Source organism: Eurosta solidaginis, unplaced genomic scaffold (genome assembly GCF_040869045.1).
Source record: "Eurosta solidaginis isolate ZX-2024a unplaced genomic scaffold, ASM4086904v1 ctg00000151.1, whole genome shotgun sequence".
Taxonomy (NCBI): domain Eukaryota; kingdom Metazoa; phylum Arthropoda; class Insecta; order Diptera; family Tephritidae; genus Eurosta; species Eurosta solidaginis.
The window spans coordinates 682179-703135 of record NW_027136891.1 but is presented as its reverse complement, the minus strand read 5'-3'; the positions used below and the strand labels follow the sequence as shown (position 1 = coordinate 703135).

The following is a 20957-nucleotide window of genomic DNA, read 5'->3' as shown; positions in this document are numbered from 1 at the left end:
CCTTTTAAAATTTGGCTTTATGGCCAATTATGAAAGTTCCGTTTAACGATATGACCATTTCCGGAAAACGATCATATCATGATTATTTTATCGAAACAATTAATAGTAAAACAATCAATATATATATAAAATCAAATTCTGTGTGTGTGTGTGTGTTTGTGTGTTCCCTATGGAAACGTATTTCCCAGACTTCAATCATCACTAAATTTTGGCCGTAGGTTCCTTCGATCAAGACGAAGGTTTCTCATATTTCAGAACTAAGAATTTTAAATAAAAAAAAAATTTTTTCACGTGCACCACTGGGTGGTGCGACAAATGTTGTATGTCAGAAAAAGTTACTCATGTACGTACTTAATTGAAGAACTTTTGTTTGGTCATAGCATTGAATTCACAAAAAGTTAAAGCGATTGCATTGAGTGATTTAATAGTTTTTATTAAATATTGTAAAAATAGCTGTCCATATGAGATGATAGTCAAAAGTTGTGCAAAATACATCTTCTTATTTAGATTAGAATCTGTCTAACCCGACCAACGCGGGTACCCTGCTAGTTATTAATAAAAAATAATGCGAAAAAAAATAAGTGAGCTTGTGGCCACTTCAGACAACATGCCTTGATAAAATTGGCCATAAGTAGCTATAAGGTTAATTGACGTTATCGCCGTTGACCTTTCGTCACCCTTCCCTAGAATCAAAGCCTCTAATAGAAACCGATTTCCGCAAGCACAAGCTGCGAAAGAGTCAAAGCAGTGTGCAGATTTTCGATCGTCTCTATTCTAGGTTTCATTCAAAAGTTCATCTATTATATTGTTTTTCTTTCTAGACTTCTTTGAGAAAGAAGGAAATTGTTCAAATTACTTCATGCGATTTTAGTGGCAGAGTCTCTAACTGCAGAAAATAAATTTTTCGTGGGACTACTTCAGTAGTAGAAGACTGAACGCTGCATAAAAACCTCCGATATAAGTCTCTCATCGTAACTGTTCTGATATACAGATTGAAATCATGGACTGTATCGAAAGAGAATGGAATGACCTTTATGGTATTGAGGGCGGAACCATACACGTGACACTTCAATTTCCGACGCAGTACCTTTTTGATATTAGCCCATCTTATTACAAAAGCAAAGTACATGGATTTCTAATTATGTTTGTTTGTATGTATGTCGCCGTGTTGTCACTTAGTATGGTTCCGCCATGAGGGCATTCGAGAGAAAAATGCTTCTTGAGTAATGTTATGCGTATGGCTGAATACAGTTCGACCCGTGAGATATGTATTGCTGTTGATAACTGAATTTGCCAGCGGAGGTCGTGCAGCATTTCCACTAAAGGCCGCGGCATAATGAAATTCATATATGTGCGTTTAACACAAGCTTTTGCATTCCAGTAACATCTTCAAAATCATTTTCCCTGTAAAGAAAAAAAAATTGCTAAAAAATTGTGTGTCGTATTCATTTGTTATATTGTAGTTTTTAAAATCGAAAAATGTTAGAAAAGTGTCAACGAGTTGGAAAAATAATTTCACTGGCAAAGTGTGTCAGCACCCTTAGCCAAAGCATATGCCAAATTCTTCTTTTTATGCTTTGCCTGCAACAAAAGCTGGGAGTTGGCTACTTTTCCGTATCAAATGGCGCCAGTGTCGCTCAATCTACCGTTCTCCATAAAAATACGTGCAATCTACTCATAATGCATAAGATTGAGTTAAACGCATCTATATGAAAAACTGATTATGTGACGGGGCTTTAAGTTAGGCGAAACAGTGGGAGAGGACTTGATCTTCTTTGGTGGTCCGAAGTTGTGTCAATAATTGCTATAGGATAATGGGGATAACGGTCAAACTGATGACTTAATCTCCGAACACTGGTGCACTTCGGACAAACAGCAATTCTGACAAATTGCTTTGTTGTTAAAAATACCATAAAATTGTTAATAATAACTCAAAAAAGTAAAATAATTGGCTATCTACTTTGTAATTTAATAACGATTTACAACGCTCCATTTATTCATTATATATATTTTTTTTCTCTCCACTTTGAGCAAATGTCAAGGTTCTGCGTGGTTCATAGCGACCGCTTTTGCCGTTATTAATATTAAGTCATTAGGTAATACAAAAAAACAGCTTTGAAACCTACCAAATAGCAGAAAGATCATAAACATTTTTCGCGCACAAAAGATAATAACGAAATGAGAAATACCAAAGAATACAAATGCAAATACAAAGAACAAAAGTCATAACGTCACAAATTCGCTGAAGAACTTAAAAACCGTTAAATGGGTAATTTGTTTTGATTTTTTTTTCTATTATGCTATGGTTGCTTCAGTGTCTTTGGTGTTGTTGTAAACTGTTTTGTTAAACTTGCTAACGGTTTAATTATGCACACCTATTGTATTGTAAAATTTATGTTAAGTCATAAGTTGAGTTTCTGGTCAGACAATAACATTTGCAGTTAAATAGTTTTGTATATTTGCAAGCACGTGTGTATATATCTACATGTGTGAGATGTCTAGATAGTCTGAAGTGGGATACAGAAGTAGTCAGGAAATATGCCAGTTTATAGCTGGAATTAACTGAGTGTTATCGCACTTATCCGAATAAGATCGAACTTAACATCTTCTTGTATAATGAAGTGTCCATAATTGGAAAGAGTTTAGTCAAAGTTATATTTTCATATTGCTCCGTAGACGTCCCAATTATATTGGGCGAGATTAAGCGAAGTCCTGATCATGTGCATATCGACAAAACGGGGAAGGCATGAACCCAAGCGCGGGGATTTGTAGGTCTTACAACCTTAGACTGACATAGTTATTTCTATCTTAAACAAGTAAGGAAGGCTAAATTCGAGTGTAACCGAATATTACATACGCAGATGAGAGCTTTAGGGACTAATTTTGGATTTGAATGTTGACATAATTTTTTATATGCTGTAAAGATATTAAATTTTTGTCAAAATTTGACTTTAAAAATTTTTTTTTTTTAAAGTGGGCGTGTTGGTCATCCGAATTTGCCAATTTTTATTCAGAATACATATAGTAATAGGAGTAACGCTCCTGCCAAATTTCATAATGATATCTTCAACGACTGCCAAATTACAGTTTGCAAAACTTTTAAATTACCTTCTTTTAAAAGTGGGCGGTACCACGCACATTTTCCAAAATTTTACTAATTTTCTATTCAGCGTCATAAGGTCAACGCACCTACCAAGTTTCATCGCTTTATCCATCTTTTGTAATAAATTATTATATAAAATTATATTATAAATATCTCGCGGTTTTTCGAAATTTATAGTCCGATTTCGTTCATTTTAATTGGCGATCTGAGATGAGTTCCCAAGCACTTATATACCAAATTTCATCAAGATACCTCGAAATTTACTCAAGTTGTCGTGTTAACGGCCAGACGAACGTACGGACATGGCTAAATGAATTTCTGTTTTCGCCCGGATCATTTTGATATATAGAAGTCTATATCTATATCGATTAGTTTATGCCGTTACGGGGTATCGCTATGCAAACAAAATTAATAGACTCTGTGAGCTCTGCTCAGCTGAGTATAAAAAGAGAGGACTGTAAACTCATGATGAGATACAGCTATCAGATCTAGAAGCAGCAAGTGGCAAAGTCCTAGAAAGCTTCTAGTATTTTCCAAGCCAACGGAGTAATTTCATAACATAGGTCCTAGTTTTTGATAGGTTTTTTCCAGTTTGGTCATTACGCAAACTTCTCGTAACACAGCGAACTCATTCAGTCTATATGAGATACTCTTGGGCCGGCCAGTTCAACCTAATCTATATTTTCATGGCTTTTTTTTGAGCTTTCCGGTCGGTTAGTTCAATTAAAAACACACATTTTTTAATCCTGCCCTAAAAAAAAATATCAATTGCAGTTTTCCAAAAGAAATATTTAAAAACTTTACGGCATACGTTTGGGAGAAATCAAAACGAGATAGGAGGTTCATATGATCCATCAAGCAGGAAAAGAGTGGATAAATGCGCGGGGCTGAAAAATTTGTAAGATCATGTGCAAAGCTTACGATATTTGACTTACAAATTGGCTCATATCTCTGAGGAGAGAAAACATAAAGGTCACGATGGGCATACTAACACTATGGGCATTTAGCACTGCCTTCTGGCGTCAAATGCTTACAAGTTAAGTCTCGTCAGTAACAGCAGATGTAGGAGGTGTGAGCTGCAGGAATAAGCGGTTGAATACGTTCTGTGTACATGTACAGCGCTTTCCAGATCAATGCTCCAGCTACTATAAGTGGCAGAGTTGCCAGATCTCGAGTCAGGAATTAAGCTAGGTCCTAGAAAACCGTTAGAATTTGCCAAGAGGATGGAGTTATTTTATGATACAGGAATTAGTTGGGGTTTTTAATGTTTGGTAGTTGGGGTTTTTAATGTTTGATCGGTCAGTTCAACCTAATTTAACCTTAGCTCCTTGTTGTTGTTTTAATTTTTGGGGTTTGCCATCAGAACTCGAATTCAAGCCTTTTAATTATTTTTATTGAGCCAGGTTTTTAAATTGTAGATTGGTTTTTAGAGATCGTATGCTGATCTTTGAATTAAATAAACGTTTATTTTCTACTACCCGTTTCGACGCAATTTCCCGTCTTGACGATGAAGAAAGTCATGTCGACTGCTGAGTAGAATATCACCCTATCATCCGGCTCGTGTTTCGAAAACGCAATATCTCATCAATATTGTTTCAATAACACCTCAAAATTTGTTTCAAAAATACCATATCCGAACTCAAATGCAGAACATTTTACAATTGCTGAGGGGTCTATGAAACAATTTCAGAGATAGGGTATTATTCAATGGCATTATGAAATAGGGTGATATTTCGCACAATAGTCGATGTCAAATTGTTAAGATTACTTTCTAATGTAGACAAAAAATTGCATCGAAATGCGTAGAAGAAAATACACTTTTTTCAAAGATCGGCCTAAAACAACCCATCATGATTATTCTTTTATATCAAAACTAATATTTTAACTAGTCAAAGGCTAGTATATTTTTGAAATCTGACAGAAATTATCTATGCAATAGTTACCAGCTCATTGTATGCAAAAAAAGGCGCATCGATAGACTAGTTTGACCCAGCTTTGATACTAGTTGCAAGCTACCTTGCCTACTAGTTACTCATTGCCGTTTGTAGGAATTGTGTCAAACAATATAGTTGGGTACATGCAGTATAGTTGGATACATGCCAGTAGTGTAATGAACATTTCCCGCACTATACATTTTTATTCATTTCTGAGGTTATTTGCAAAATAAATAAATTGATAAGGATTTCAGTAGCTCAATAGGGAGCAGGAAAAAATGTGAATGAAAGTTCGTGAACTGATCGAGTAACAATATTATGTGTTGCTTAAATCGTAAAACTTATCTGCAGTTTGTCCACATCGAATGTTCTTTCGAGTTTTTTTTTAAATGCACTAGTTCAGTGGTGCACCTGAGAGCTTCGTAGAGCTTCGGAAAACTATTCGGCGTTCATCATGTCGTGTGAGCGCAGCGACGGAGATTCAGTAAAGAAAGCAGTCAGTCAATCTGTTTTAGCTTGTACATCGAGCAGTGAACATCTTGTGCATGAAATTTATGCTCAATCATTCTCATTGGAAACACATACTATTACAAAGATATTTACGTTTGCATTCGAAGCTCTGCCGGAATTGTGCACCACTGCACTAGCCTACCGAACGACTTTTCGCACACTCTGAAACCTCAATAAGAATCACATTTGGTGTTATGAGAATCATTTTTTTATCCTCTAGCTCTGCCAAGGCTTTTCAGTCTGAACACGTTTTCTATACCAAATTCTTTAGTTTTTGATGCTTTAGTGGGTATTTTTTAATTGCAAGGTCTCACTCCTCAGAACTTTCATATTGTGGCAAAGAATATGGCCCGGTTTTTCAGTAGTTGGTTAAGCTAAGCTTAAACTCTAGTCAAATTGAAACTCCAGTTAAACTACTGAGCAGTTTTTCAGTCACAGTGTGGGTGGTAAGCTTTTTTGTGCAGCAACTTTGTTTTTTTTTATTATCTAGATAATTTTTAGATACTGCAACAGCTGGATTTTGTTTACCCAACAAACATGGAAAAAAAATTCTCCAGCGAAATATATATCTATTTCCGAAAGTGATATCCAACATCATTATTTAATTATTCATAAACCGTCACATTTATTTATTTTTTAAATTATATATATTTGATTTTATTTTCGTGAAAATACTGTAGTATGGAATCTTACATTTTAATGCAGTTAGAGAACCACAAGTTGTTAATTAAATTTTTTCAACTTAAGTAATAGCATTTCTTGCTTTCTAAAAAATTCCTTCTTTTGCTGAGTAGGCTATGATTTTCGAGTTGAGCGACTGCTTCGAAACAACTCTTGAAATTTTAGAAATATGCCAAGTTATCAATATGAGCTCTAATGGTACTCAAGCCCCACTCGGGCTGTTGGGTATATTCGGCGCCATTTCGAACGAACGCAAATAAATAATAGGTTAACTTGAGTTTAACCCTGCCAGATCGGCCGCTTAAGCTCAGATTAAACTTCAGTTAAAGTAGACTGAGAAACTGCAGAAAAAGTTTAAGCGTAGTTTAACTGACAAACTGAGCTGAACTTGTACTGAAAAACCGGGCTTAAAGCGCTCTTAATAAAAAAATTGTAGTACGCATTAACATCACTTAAACTTGAGTTGCCTCTAGTGCAAGATTAATCCGCGCAGAAGTCTTTACAAAAAGAAATTCGATAATTTTAGATTACAGCTGATTATTGATAGCAATTGTAATATTGATATGCATAATTATTTATAAGCAAGCGTGCTCCGCCTACCACACCGTATGCCCTGGGTTCGCACCCCGGGTAAAGCAACATCAAAATTTTAGAAATAAGGTTTTTAAATTAGAAGAAAATTTTTCTAAGCGGGGTCGCCCCTCGGCAGTGTTTGGCAAGCGCTCCGGGTGTATTTCTGCCATGAAAAGCTCTCAGTGAAAACTCATCTGCCTTGCAGATGCCGTTCGGAGTCGGCATAAAACATGTAGGTCCGGTCCGGCCAATTTGTAGGGAAAATCAAGAGGAGCACGACGCAAATTGGAAGAGAAGCTCGGCCTTAGATCTCTTCGGAGGTTATCGCGCCTTACATTTATTTTTTTTTAAGCAATGGATTTGCATATAGTAAATACACACACACACACACATAAAAACAATTGGCTAGAAACTTGTCTTAAACCACAATTGTAAGCAATTTAAATCAAAACCGCTTATTAGATGCGGCAAAATGATGCAAAAGTGGTAAGAGACAAATAAATAAGTGGAGAATAGTTGAGAGGGAGTTATTTAGTTACAAAGATTACTCGGATGGCACGCTATCAAAGCATTTATGTGTCATTATAATAAGTGAGCAATTATCGGAGATTCTACTATAGTCCACATCATTTGGTTAGTTGACTGATGAAAGGATGGATGTGGAGTTCAATGTGCAATGTTTTCTGGATCTTATACGCTTAATATATATATGTATGGCTGCTTGTGTATGTAAAATTACATCACTATTACAGTCATGACCAAAACATAATTATCGTAAAATGATATCTACCCGTAAACCAATCAATCGCATTGATTGAAATCAATATTAACTGCCAAGGAGTGTGAGCGTTATATGCATAAGTGGCTGCTCTTTGATGAATAAACTAGTAAGTTGAGACGTATCATCAATGTTGAAAATACATACATATTTATAAGTTTTTAAGTAAGTAGTATTGCTATTACAACATTAACTTTCTAAGTCGAATTTCTAAATCAAAATTAATTGCCTTCGAGAGTTGGAGGAAGAAAAATACCTAAATCATGATCATCAGTGATAGGCAGTGTAGAACTAATTTCGAATTAAATGAGCCTTTTCGGTGTATGTGTCATGATTTCAACACTTATTCTAGTTTATTTGTTATAACGGATTCACTTTTTACCATAAAGAAAACTGTCGTAACAAAAATAAATAAAAACAAGTAAGGAAGGTTAAGTTCGGATGTAACCTAACATTACATACTCAGTTGAGAGCTATGGTGACAACATAAGGGAAAATAACCATGTAGGAAAATGAACCGAGGGAAACCCTGGAATGTGTTTGTATGACATGTGTATCAAATGAAAGGCATTAAAGAGTATTTTATGAGGGAGTGGGCCATAGTTCTATAGGTGGATGCCATTTAGGGATATAGCCATAAAGGTGGATCAGGGTTGACTCTAGAATGCGTTTGTACGATATGGGTATCAAATTAAAGGTGTTAATGAGTATTTTAAAAGGGAGTAATCCTTAGTTCTATAGGTGGACGCCGTTTCGAGATATCGCCACAAAGGTGGAACAGGGGTGACCCTAGAATTTGTTTGTACAATATGGGCATCAAACGAATGGTGTTAATGAGTATTTTAAAAGGGAGTGGGCCTTAGTTCTATAGGTGGATGCCGTTTCTAAATATCGCCATAAAGGTGGACCAGGGTTGACTCTAGAATGTGTTTGTACGATATGGGTATCAAATTAAAGGTATTAATGAGGGTTTTAAAAGGGAGTGGTGGTAGTTGTATAGGTGGTCGCCTTTTCGAGATATCGCCATAAAGGTGGACCCGGGGTGATTCTAGAATGCGTTTGTAAGATATGGGTATCAAATGAAAGGTGTTAGTGAGTATTTTAAAAGGGAGGAATCCTTAGTCCCACAGGTGGACGCCTTTCGAGATATCGCCATAAAGGTGGACCATGGGTGACCCTAGAATTTGTTTGTACAATATGGGCATCAAACGAAAGGTGCTAATGAGTATTTTAAAAGGGAGTGGGCTTTAATTCTATTGTTGGACGCCGTTTCGAAATATCGCCATAAAGGTGGACCAGGGGTGACTCTAGAATGTGTTTGTACGATATGGGTATCAAAAGAAAAGTGTTAATGAGTATTTTAAAAGGGAGTAATCCTTAGTTCCATAGGTGGACGCCGTTTCGAGATATCGTCATAAAGGTGGGCCAGGGCTGACTCTAGACTTTGTTAGTACGATATGGGCATCAAATGAAACGTGTTAATGAGTATTTTTAAAAGGGAGTGGGCCTTCTTTCTATAGGTGTTCGCCTTTTCGAGATATCGCCATAAAGGTGGACCAGGGGTGACTCTAGAATGTGTTTGTACGATATGGGTATCAAAAGAAAGGTGTTAATGAGTATTTTAAAAGGGAGTAATCCTTAGTTCCATAGGTGGACGCCGTTTCGAGATATCGTCATAAAGGTGGGCCAGGGGTGACTCTAGACTTTGTTAGTACGATATGGGTATCAAATGAAAGGTGTTAATGAGTATTTTAAAAGGGAGTGGGCCTTAGTTCTATAGGTGGACGCCGTTTCGAAATATCGTCATAAAGGTGGACCAGGGGTGACTCTAGAATGTGTTTGTACGATATGGGTATCAAATTAAAGGAATTAATGAGGGTTTTAAAAGGGAGTGGTGGTTGTTGTATAGGTGGTCGCATTTTCGAAATATCGCCATAAAGGTGGACCAGTGGTGACTCTAGAATTTGTTTGTACAATATGGGTATCAAAAGAAAGGTGTTAATAAGTATTTTAAAAAGGAGTAATCCTTAGTTCCATAGGTGGACGCCGTTTCAAGATATCGCCATAAAGGTGGGCCAGGGGTGACTCTAGAACTCGTTTGTGCAATATGGGTATCAAACGAAAGGAGTTAATGAGTATTTTAAAAGGGAGTGGTGGTTGTTGTATATGTGAAGGCGTTTTCCAGATATCGACCAATATGTGGAACAGGGTGACCCATAACATTATCTGTTGGATACCGCTAATTTATTTATATATGTAATACCTGCCAAGATTTTAAGGGTTTTTTATTTCGCCCTGCAGAAATTTTCATTTTCTTCTACTTAATATGGTAGGTGTCACAACCATTTTATAAAGTTTTTTCTAAAGTTATATTTCGCTTCAATAAAACAGTCCAATTACCTTACCATGTTTCATCCCTTTTTCGTATTTGGTATAGAATTATGGAATTTTTTTCATTTTTCGTAATTTTCGATATCGAAAAAGTGGGCGTGGTCATAGGCGGATTTCGTTCATTTTTCATACCAAGATAAAGTGAGTTCAAGTAAGCACGTGAACTAAGTTCATTAAAGATATGTCGATTTTTGCTCAAGTTATCGTGTTAACGGCCATGCGGAAGGACAGACGGACGACTGTGTATAAAAACTGGGCGTGGTATCAACCGATTTCGCTCATTTTCACAGAAAAGAGTTAACGTCATAAAATCTATGCCCCTACCAAATTTCAAAAGGATTGGTTAATTTTTGTTCGACTTATGGCGTTAAAAGTATCCTAGACAAATTAAATGAAAAAGGGCGGAGCCACGCCCATTTTGAAAATTTCTTTTATTTTGTATTTTGTTGCACTATATCATTACTGGAGTTGAATGTTGACATAATTTACTTATATACTGTAAAGATATTAAATTTTTTGTTAAAATTTTACTTTAAAAAAATTTTTTTTTTAAAAGTGGGCGTGGTCCTCATCCGATTTTGCTAATTTTTATTAAGCGTACATATAGTAATAGGAGTAACCTGCCTGCCAAATTTCATCACGATATCTTCAACGGCTGCCAAATTACAGCTTGCAAAATTTTAAATTACCTTCTTTTAAAAGTGGGCGGTGCCACGCCCATTGTCCAAAATTTTACTAATTTTCTATTTTGTGTCATAAGTTCAACTCATCTACCAAGTTTCGTCGCTTTATCTGTCTTTTGTAATGAATTATCGCAATTTTTCGGTTTTTCGAAATTTTCGATATCGAAAAAGTGGGCGTGGTTATAGTACGATATCGTTCATTTTAAATAGCGATTTGAGATGAGTTCTCAGGAACCTACGTACCGAATTTCATCAAGATACCTCAAAATTTACTCAAGTTATCGTGTTAACGGACGGACGGACATGGCTCAATCAAATTTTTTTTCGATCCTGATTATTTTGATATATGGAAGTCTATATCTATCTCGATTCCTTTATATATGTACAACCAACCGTTATCCAATCAAACTTAGTATAGCTCTGCTCAACTGAGTATAAAAATAAAAATTTTACGTACTAAAAAGTTCACTTAACAATTTAGTAGATGCATAATTTCTAACTGTTATTTATAATACTCAACTGATGATTTTTTTTCTGTAGCTGAGCAGTTTTATATCTCAATGCTTAACAAACCTCCGCCTATCAAAAACTGGGCAAAAGCAAAAACAAATTCGCGCGCCATGCGGATGCGCCCCTCGCGTCGGTTGGGTGGGCTTTGGAGGGTATAAATCCGTTGGGTATTATTATCACGCTGTGCATTGTCATATATAATACAACTGAACGTCCTGTTCTCGAAAGTCACTGGAAGTTATAAAAATTAAAGGAACTTCAAAAGTGTTCCTAGCTGTGGACAATGGTGAACAAACCCTTTTTCTATGGAAAGCTTCTCTGCGAAAAGTCATCTATCTTCATAACTTGCGTGTGGAGTCAGCATTGAACTACATCTATATATATTAAGAAGGATGTCTTTTTCTATTCGCATATGGACTCTGAAACCACTCCATCAATTTTATTCAAATTTGCCGGATAGCTTCTCAGCAACCTGGAGAGTGCTCCTTTGAAATTTCTTTTCCAGAAATAGATAAGCGACCGATCTATTCGAACAAATTCTATTCATGTTTTGATTTGCCTGAAATTTGATATTATGTAGGTAGCCCTCTGTCAAGATTATTAATTACGACACAACTTTTTCCGAAAATAGCCGGCTTGAACTGGGATTGGGTCTGGAACAGGGACTGTCACTGGGACTGGAACTGTGACTGGAACTAGAATTATGACTGAGACTGGAACTGTGACTACAATTGGGACTGAGACTGTAACTGGGACTGGGACTGGGACTGTGACTGGTACTGGGACTGGGACTGGGACTGGGACTGGGACTGGACTGGGACTGGGACTGGGACTGGGACTGGGACTGGGACTGGGAATGAGGATTGAATTTCAGCTGGAACTGGGAATGCGACTGGGACTGGGACTGGGAATGAGGCTTGGATTTCGGCTGGAACTGGGACTGGGACTGGGACTGGAACTGGGAGTGTGACTGTGACTGGGAATGGGACTGGGACTGGGAGTGTGACTGTGACTGGAACTGGGAGTGTGACTGTGACGGAGAATGGGACTGGGACTGGGACTGGGGCTGGGACTGGGACTGGGACTGGGACTGGGACTGGGACTGGGACTGGGACTGGGACTGGGACTGGGACTGGGACTGGGACTGGGACTGGGACTGGGAGTGTGACTGTGACTGGGAATGGGACAGGGACTGGGATTGGGACTGGGACTGGGAGTGGAACTGGGACTGGGGGTGTGACTGTGACTGGGAATGGAACTGGGACTGGGACTGGGACTGGGACTGGGACTGGGACTGGGACTGGGACTGGGACTGGGACTGGGACTGGGACTGGGACTGGGACTGGGACTGGGACTGGGACTGGAACTGGGAGTGTGACTGTGACGGGGAATGGGACTGGGACTGGGACTGGGGCTGGGACTGGGGCTGGGACTGGGACTGGGACTGGGACTGGGACTGGGATTGGGACTGGGACTGGGACTGGGACTGGGACTGGGACTGGGACTGGGACTGGGACTGGGACTGGGACTGGGACTGGGACTGGGACTGGGACTGGGACTGGGACTCTGAATGGGAATGGGACTGGGACTGGGACTGGGACTGGGACTGGGACTGGGACTAGGACTAGGACTGGGACTGGGACTGGGACTGGGACTGGGACTGGGACTGGGACTGGGACTGGGACTGGGACTGGGACTGGGACTGGGACTGGGACTGGGACTGGGACTGGGACTGGGACTGGGACTTGGACTGGGACTGGGACTGGGAATGAGACTGGGACTGGGACTGGGACTGTGACTGGGACTGGGACTGGGACTGGGACTGGGACTGGAACTGGGAGTGTGACTGTGATTGGGAATGGGACTGGGACTGGGAGTGTGACTGTGACTGGAACTGGGAGTGTGACTGTGACGGAGAATGGGACTGGGACTGGGACTGGGGCTGGGACTGGGACTGGGACTGGGACTGGGACTGGGACTGGGACTGGGACTGGGACTGGGCCTGGGACTGGGACTGGGACTGGGACTGGGACTGGGACTGGGACTGGGACTGGGACTGGGACTGGGACTGGGACTGGGACTGGGACTGGGACTGGGACTGGGACTGGGACTGGTACTGGTACTGGGGCTGTGACTGGGACTGGGGGTGAGGGGTAACAACCTCTGTAAAGTTATGCAGATAGAGCAAAGTAAGGGCAAAACAAATACTGCCGGGTCTGCTAGTGCATATATATCTCTGTATTTACCAGGACCGGATTAAGAATGTGGAGGCCCGGTGCTGATTTACTTGTGGGGCTCTGTTTTGAGAATGAGATCGTGAAAAACCAAATTACTTCTATATCATAATGTAAAAAGTTTGGTAAATTGTATAGTTGAACATTACAATACAAGACTAAGTAATAAATGCTTTGGATTTCACACATTTCTATATTATGAAACGTCTAGTGGCAAAATGCATATAACTACTTACAAAAGCCTCTATGAGAATTTTTGGCTGCAAATATAATTTATCTTATAACTTTAAAGGAGCAATTCTTGTTTCTTGTATAGCCGAACGATCTTGGGAACGGCTCAACCGATTTAAATTAAATTTGGCACAGAGATAATGTATCAGCTTCTAAGACTTTCTACTTAGGTGTTGCCACTCAGAATGATTCACAAGGTTGCCACCTATTCGAAAATTAAAACACAATTGCATGAGATATGGCAATATGGGTATCAAACGAAAGGTGTTTCCCTCCGAATTACAATAGGGACATTTTTTAGTAGGGTTGCCATTTCCACCTTTTCGATATTAAAAAAAAAACTGCATGAGGTATGCCGATATGGGTATCAAACGAAATGTATTTCACTCCGCATTACAATAGGGACATTTTTGAGTAGGGTTGCCACTTAGGGTAGCCACCTATTCGAAATTAAAAAAAAATGCATGAGATATGCCGATATGAGTTTCAAACGAAAGGTATTTCACTCAGCATTGCAATAGGGACATTTTTAAGCAGGGTTGCTTTTCGGTTTTGCCACCTATTCGATATTAAAAAAAATTGCATTAGATATGCCGATATGGGTATCAAACTAAAGGTGTTTCACGCCGCATTACAATAGGAACATTTTTGAGTAGGGTTTCCATTAAGGGTTGCCACCTATTCGAAATTAAAAAAAAATGCATGAAATATGCCGATCTGGGTATCAAACGAAAGGTTTTTCACTCCGCATTACAATTGGGACATTTTTGAGTAGGGTTGCCATTTAGGGTTGGGGTAGTTAGACGAAATAGTACTCTACTCATATTCTATTAAAGCTTTAAAGAGGAACATTAAATTAAAAAATCTTCGCAAAAAATCTTTCACATGATTCGACTTAATTTTAAATAATTTTCTTTTAAATGAATAATTGCAATTTCTCACAGATTACTATTAGAAAGATTTCTCAGCACAACGAAACGTTGCCGCGCAAAGCTCGGTCGCCAAGGTACTAATATTAATACCTCTAAAAACAAGCTCAAGCAGTACATCTGTTTCTCAGTTCAGAAGGACTAAATTAATGATTGGCTCTTCCCCATATCTCCACATTTTTGAGAACGATTTTTCACTTGTGCAATTTGTTGTTACCATTGACAAGTAATAGCGTATATATAATGATTTAACAAATGTAAACTACAACTTTTCTGGTTTTGTGTGGAGATTTGAAAATTGGTTTAGTTGGATAAACTTGTTTCCCAAAGTATCTTCTGTGTCTCTCGAAATTCTTCCTAGCTAGATTTCTTCTCATAACATAAGCATCCGCTCAGCAACTGAATCTCCCAGAAACTAAGCTTGTAAGTTTCCGTGCGGAATTTATCTTTAGCTGAGAGTTTTACTGCGGATGTCTGAGAGCCAAGGGATTGCAAGCGAATCGAAGTTGTACAGATTCATAGTCGCTGGTCTCTGAAAACTATTTCGCAGCCTCTTAATATGTATTGATCGCATATTTTTTGTTTTACAAATAATAGCAAAGAAGTCGGAGTAATAACAGCAGTTTGTAGGGTGATTGCAGGGCTTTGAAGAGATTTAATGGTTGAATCATATCTTGTTTGGGGAGGTACATTTTCACTACAAGCCGTGTTCTTGACTTCTAGCCTCATCTTTCTATTTAGCTACATTCTGAACTGTAATCGGTGCATTTTTAATAGGCACATATTTAACTTTCACTGCTTTTATAACATCAACACGACAAGGCCAACGAGTATCACTCAAACGTTTATTACTGTGAGATACTTTGAGTTGTGAAAAGTTTCTCACTAATATATCGCATCTCATCGTTGAACTCGTCAAAAACACAAAACGCTCTTCTGGCTGCTGCATTACCGGTTAGATTTGTAAAATTCCATTGTATGGGATATAAATCGCATTATCTTTCATTTCTTTAGATTCTTCAAAGCATTTCTTTGTACTTGCCACTGATGCTGTGTGCAGTAACGTACGACTGACCACGAAGGTCTTGAATATCGATGCTATCGTTTTTTAAAATCTGTAGAAATACACCACCCTTGTATTTCACGTATCTTATGGTTACAGTCGGTTGATCAATGCCAATAATCTGGTGATGAATCAACAGATATAGAATGGTTTTTTTTTCTCGTCGTCTTGAGCAGCGCCGGGCAGCGTCACAGCCAGCCCTCGAACCGGTCCTGGTAGTAAACACTTCTTCAATAACACAAATATTCGGTACCTAAAGGAAATATACAAAAAGTCTGAACAATATAAATCAACGAAATAGTATATAAAAAATCAAATTAAAGACACAAATTTACCTTAATTTTATACAGAAAAACAACAACAAATATAACTCGTTAATTCAAGTTTGCTATTTTTAATTAACATGAGCTTTATTTGGGCTTAATACATATGTAAACAAAAATATAAGGCACGTGTTTATATTGATCGCGAAGCTGAGAGATTTATTTATCTTTTTCCACCTTCCAGTGATTTATTCAAAAAATACCTTTTTTTCCAAAATAGTAGTTTTTACTTACAAACTTAATTTGCGTTTAACCATATCACATACGAATTAGACTTAGAGGTGAAAGTAATCATCCTAGCGCGTTAGGGGGTTAGAATATACCCGCGATAGGTATGCCTGTCATAAGAGGTGACTAAAATACCAAATTAATTGAAGGGGTTGTGTAGCGCAAACCTACCAAGGGGTTGCCAGCGCAATATATAGCTTTTCTATTCCAATTGTCAACATCATCTAACCGTGGCGAATCCTGATTCATTAACAGCCGAGGCTCTGGCAACCCCGTATTCCTGATGAATCTAGGCGGTGGGAGGGCGGTATGGCCTGAAAGCGTTCATACCAAATCATCACCGAGATGGTCGGGCTAATAACTTCATGGTGGTTGTTACCCGAACGTCCCGAATTACATCCGGGAAAGAACCATCAACATCGATAACACTCCCCAATGCCTTCGGGGAGTGTTCTTATCAGTACAACAACAACAGGTGAAAGTAATGAATAACTTTTATTTGATACTACTTTTACACATGCTCCCCCACCCGCTACTTCTAACTCAGTGGAGGTCCCCTCTTTCTTTGCTTCTAAAAACGGGTACCTATTGAAACACTTTCTTACCAGGCGATACTTCTTTTAAACTCTCAAACGTTCCTTACTTTGTGAAATCAAAAATTCTTATATTCTAACCACCCAGTTAGTCAAGCCAGAACTTCCAATTCAAATGCAGTAAATTTTCCAAGTTTCCACTCCCATTCACTTGACATTACCGCCTTTGCCGTCTATTTACAATTTTGGCACGCATTTTGTAATCCACTGCCTCAATGCACTCAACTATCATGAAAAGCGCTTTAAGTTCGCATAATTGCAATATGACGTCAATGCACTTTAATTTGCGCATGCGCAGCCACATATAATACGCTTGATTAAATGCAATGCTATGCATAGCTACATATGTATGGATGTGGGCAGTCCGTTTATTGCCATGCAGCTCAATTGTCTCTGTGCTGTCGCTGTGTTGTTGGTTGTCAGCTTAATTCACAATCAATTTATTTGCAGTGCGTATGACATATGCATACACAGCAATTACAACAACAACAATAACGAAAGCATAGTGCGTAACTAATTCAACAATTATTTTACTTGTTGCGCTTTATATTAAAACTGCACAAAAACTTGATATATGTAAGTAGATGCCTGGAAGACCCAGTTCATAATTATTTTTGCACAGTTTGTTATTGTAACAAAATAAATTCTTTTTGTTTTGTGTTTGTATGTGTTCATGTTTATTTTCCATTTTGATGCACAAAATCAACAAAGTCAATGCAATTATCACAACAACAAAGCAATGTGCTCAACTAATAACTCCATATTAAATTTAGGGAAAGTCCTATATATATGTATGAGGCATAAAAACCAAAATTATGTACATTCAAATAAGGTTCTTCTTTCACCGTCCCCTAACTATCCCCTAGATAGAACCTCTTAAGCTCGCGGTTTCGATAGACCATTATATATCTTCACAGTAAATTTTCTTCTATGGCTTTTGATAGCTTAGCATATTCCTCAACTGCCTTTAAAGGATCCATAATGTCGGCTATGCTTTGCCTTTTATACGCATTTAGTACGATGTAATTGCTGCGTTGACGCAGCTTTCTATCCAAAAATGGAAGAATTCGGTCCAGGCCGTTGTTATAGAGTTCCTTAAAGGCTTCTCTCGTTTCTTAATGAGAATATTTAAACTGACTTATGCATGGCCACAGAAAGATGAGCCACCGATCACCGTTCAGTCATACCTTGGCTAATTAAGCTCTGCTGTCCACGTCATATCAAGTTTATAGCTGCATGCTAAAACAACATACATATAAAGGAATAATTACCCTGCTGCATATTTGAAAAAGTGTATATAACAAAAACGAGATTTACCAATATCTTTTCTATCGCCTGCTCTCCATTAAGTGTGGTGCGCATCCGAGTCTTTGAGTATAGCTGTTTCCTTGTCATATTTACCGTAAACTTTTCTTCATTTCCATCTTCAGCTGCCCCCTTGGGACATTTTTCTGAAATCCTCATTCAGTATATCCCATGCCCACTCGTTTCTTTGTAGGACCATTATATGACTCCTCGTTTGCAGCAATTTCTACTTCAGTGGCTTATAACCCTATTCTTAATATCTCCTCCTCCTTATCTTCATTTAAAAGATAAAATAAATGTAATGCGCGATAACCTCCGAAGAGATTTTAGATCGAGCTTCTCTTCCTCCTATTTGCGTCGTGCTCCTATAAATTTGTCCTAAAAATTGGCAGCACGGGACCTAGTAGTTTGTTTCCGACACCAAATGGCATCTGCAAGGCAGATGAGTTTTTACTGAGAGCATTTCATGACAGAAATGCACTCGGAACGTTTGTCAAATACTGCCGAGGGGCGACCGCGTGCAGAAAAATTTTCTTTTATTTGAAAAAAAAAACGTCTAAAATGAAAATAAAAACTTTTATAAAGTACTGGATTTAAAAGAAAACCCAACTGTTGAAAATTCGTGTATAACAAGTAAGGACCGGGCTGTCTTCGGCTGGGTAATACCCTTCATGATGAACTATAATACGATTAAATTTGTCCTGAGGTGTACAGATCGTGTGCTGGCCTAACTTCGGTGCTGGTTCTGACTCAAATGACGGGACAGCTCACATCAAAGGACTTTAGAAAATTATTCTAAACCATGTTCGCTCATTTCAAGTAGTTCGGCATGCTTTTCGAGTCCCGAGAAAAGCAACATTAATATACCTGAGTTTAAGAATTCTAAGCGGGCTCGCCCCTCGAAATTGGGTTTGCAACTTCCTCGAGTGTATTTCTTCCTTCTAAAGCATCTGAAGGAAAATGTAATCCCGCCAATTTGTAAAAATAGAAAAAAAAAATCAAATGAGGAAGATATGACAAAAACCCTCTAATCTGAAAAATCGGATCTATGCTATAATGGTCCGATCCGTCTGTTCCGACAAAGAGAAAGACTCTTTTCATTAAAACAGACAGATGGACAGACGGACATGGCTAAATAAACCCAGCTCTTCATCCTGAGCATTGCTGTATACATATTGGTGGGTCTATCCCTTCTCCTTTAAGTACTTACAATTTTCAGGCTCGTGACAAACTTAATACACCATTTCGTTTTCAAAAGAGGTATATAAAGCTAAACCATTACTATCTGTTCAGCAAGGCATGCTCATATTGCTTTATACAATTACTTTTGTTATTGATATTAGTGAAAGATTTCTGAATTTCACTTCTTCATCAGCTAGCTTCTCGGGAGCTGAGTATTAAACACGAAATATCCAATATTCACACTTTATACCACGCCGCTGCTCGCCTTGAAATTGACCTATCAGTATTGACTTGTTGTTGCTATTCTTTTATACACCATTTTATACATACCAATTTTTTTTATCCTTATTGGGCGGAATACTTATACGTGCGCTCTCAAGAGCTTAGTAACATTGGACAGTGCTTTATAAGAAATGCTTCCGCTGTTCACTTTTGTATCGATATTATTACCTTGTTAGCGAGCCATGCTCATAAAAAGCTAAACTTGTGAAAAACGAAAGCTGTATAATCTCAGTTTTAATCCAAACTCAGTTAAGTGATTTATGCCGAGTAAAAGCGTTTAAGATTTAGGGAAACCATTTTAACCGCGTAGTTACATCTTATACTTTACAGTACATATTTTGAAACTTTATGCGGCTTTAAATAAAAGTATTTTAATTAACCAATATTTCTAATCTTTCCTTACAGTTGCTGCCACGTATAAAATCAAAATGAAATGGTAAGTAAAAAATATGTATTTGAAGTAAAGTAGAAACAACCGCTATTTAAATGCAGAAATTAAAAATCACTTTATCAAACATAATCAGATTTTAAAATAACAAAAGCTGCTAAAGAGCGAAGTCATACACCTTATATGGGTTTTCTTTAGCATAGAGGAATTATTACGTGCGGTCGTACAATTCCACAAATACACATTGTTATGCTTTTTATACTCAGTTGAGCAGAGCTCACAGAGTATATTAACTTTGATTGGATAACGGTTGGTTGTACAGGTATAAAGGAATCGAGATATAGACTTCCATATATCAAAATCATCAGTATCGAAAAAAAATTTGATTGAGCCATGTCCGTCCGTCCGTCCGTCCGTCTGCCCGTTAACACGATAACTTGAGTAAATTTTGAGGTATCTTGATGAAATTTGGTATGTAGATTCCTGGGCACTCATCTCAGATCGCTATTTAAAATGAACGATATCGGACTATAACCACGCCCACTTTTTCGATATCGAAAATTTCGAAAAACCGAAAAAATGCGATAATTCATTGCCAAAGTTGGTTAAAGCGATCAAACTTGGTAGATGGGTTGACGTTATAACGTAGAATAGAAAATTAGTAAGATCTTGGACAAAGGGCGTGGCACCGCCCACTTTTACAAGAAGGTAATTTAAAAGTTTTGCAAGCTGTAATTTGGCAGTCGTTAAAGATATCATGATGAAATTTGGCAGGAACGTTACTACTATTACTATATATGGGCTAAATAAAAATTAGCAAAATTGGATGAAGAACACGCCCACTTTTTAAAAAAAATTTTTTTTAAATTCAAATTTTAACAAAAAATTTAATATCTTTACTGTATATAAGTAAATTAAGTCAAAATTCAACTCCATTAATGATATGATGCAACAAAATACAAAAATAAAAGAAAATTTCAAAATGGGCGTGGCTCCGCCCATTTTCATTTAGTTTGTCTAGAATACTTTTAATGCC

General features: G+C 38.0%; 1 long non-coding RNA gene across 1 annotated transcript in view; it reads left to right on the top strand.

Annotated features, from left to right (window-relative positions):
• The window catches only part of LOC137235671 (uncharacterized), a 177264-nt gene that overhangs the window by 59423 nt on the left and 96884 nt on the right, over positions 1-20957 (top strand). The window contains exon 2 of the long non-coding RNA XR_010948016.1: positions 19939-19969. This is a non-coding gene — a long non-coding RNA (uncharacterized lncRNA). The remainder of the gene's footprint in view (positions 1-19938; positions 19970-20957) is intronic.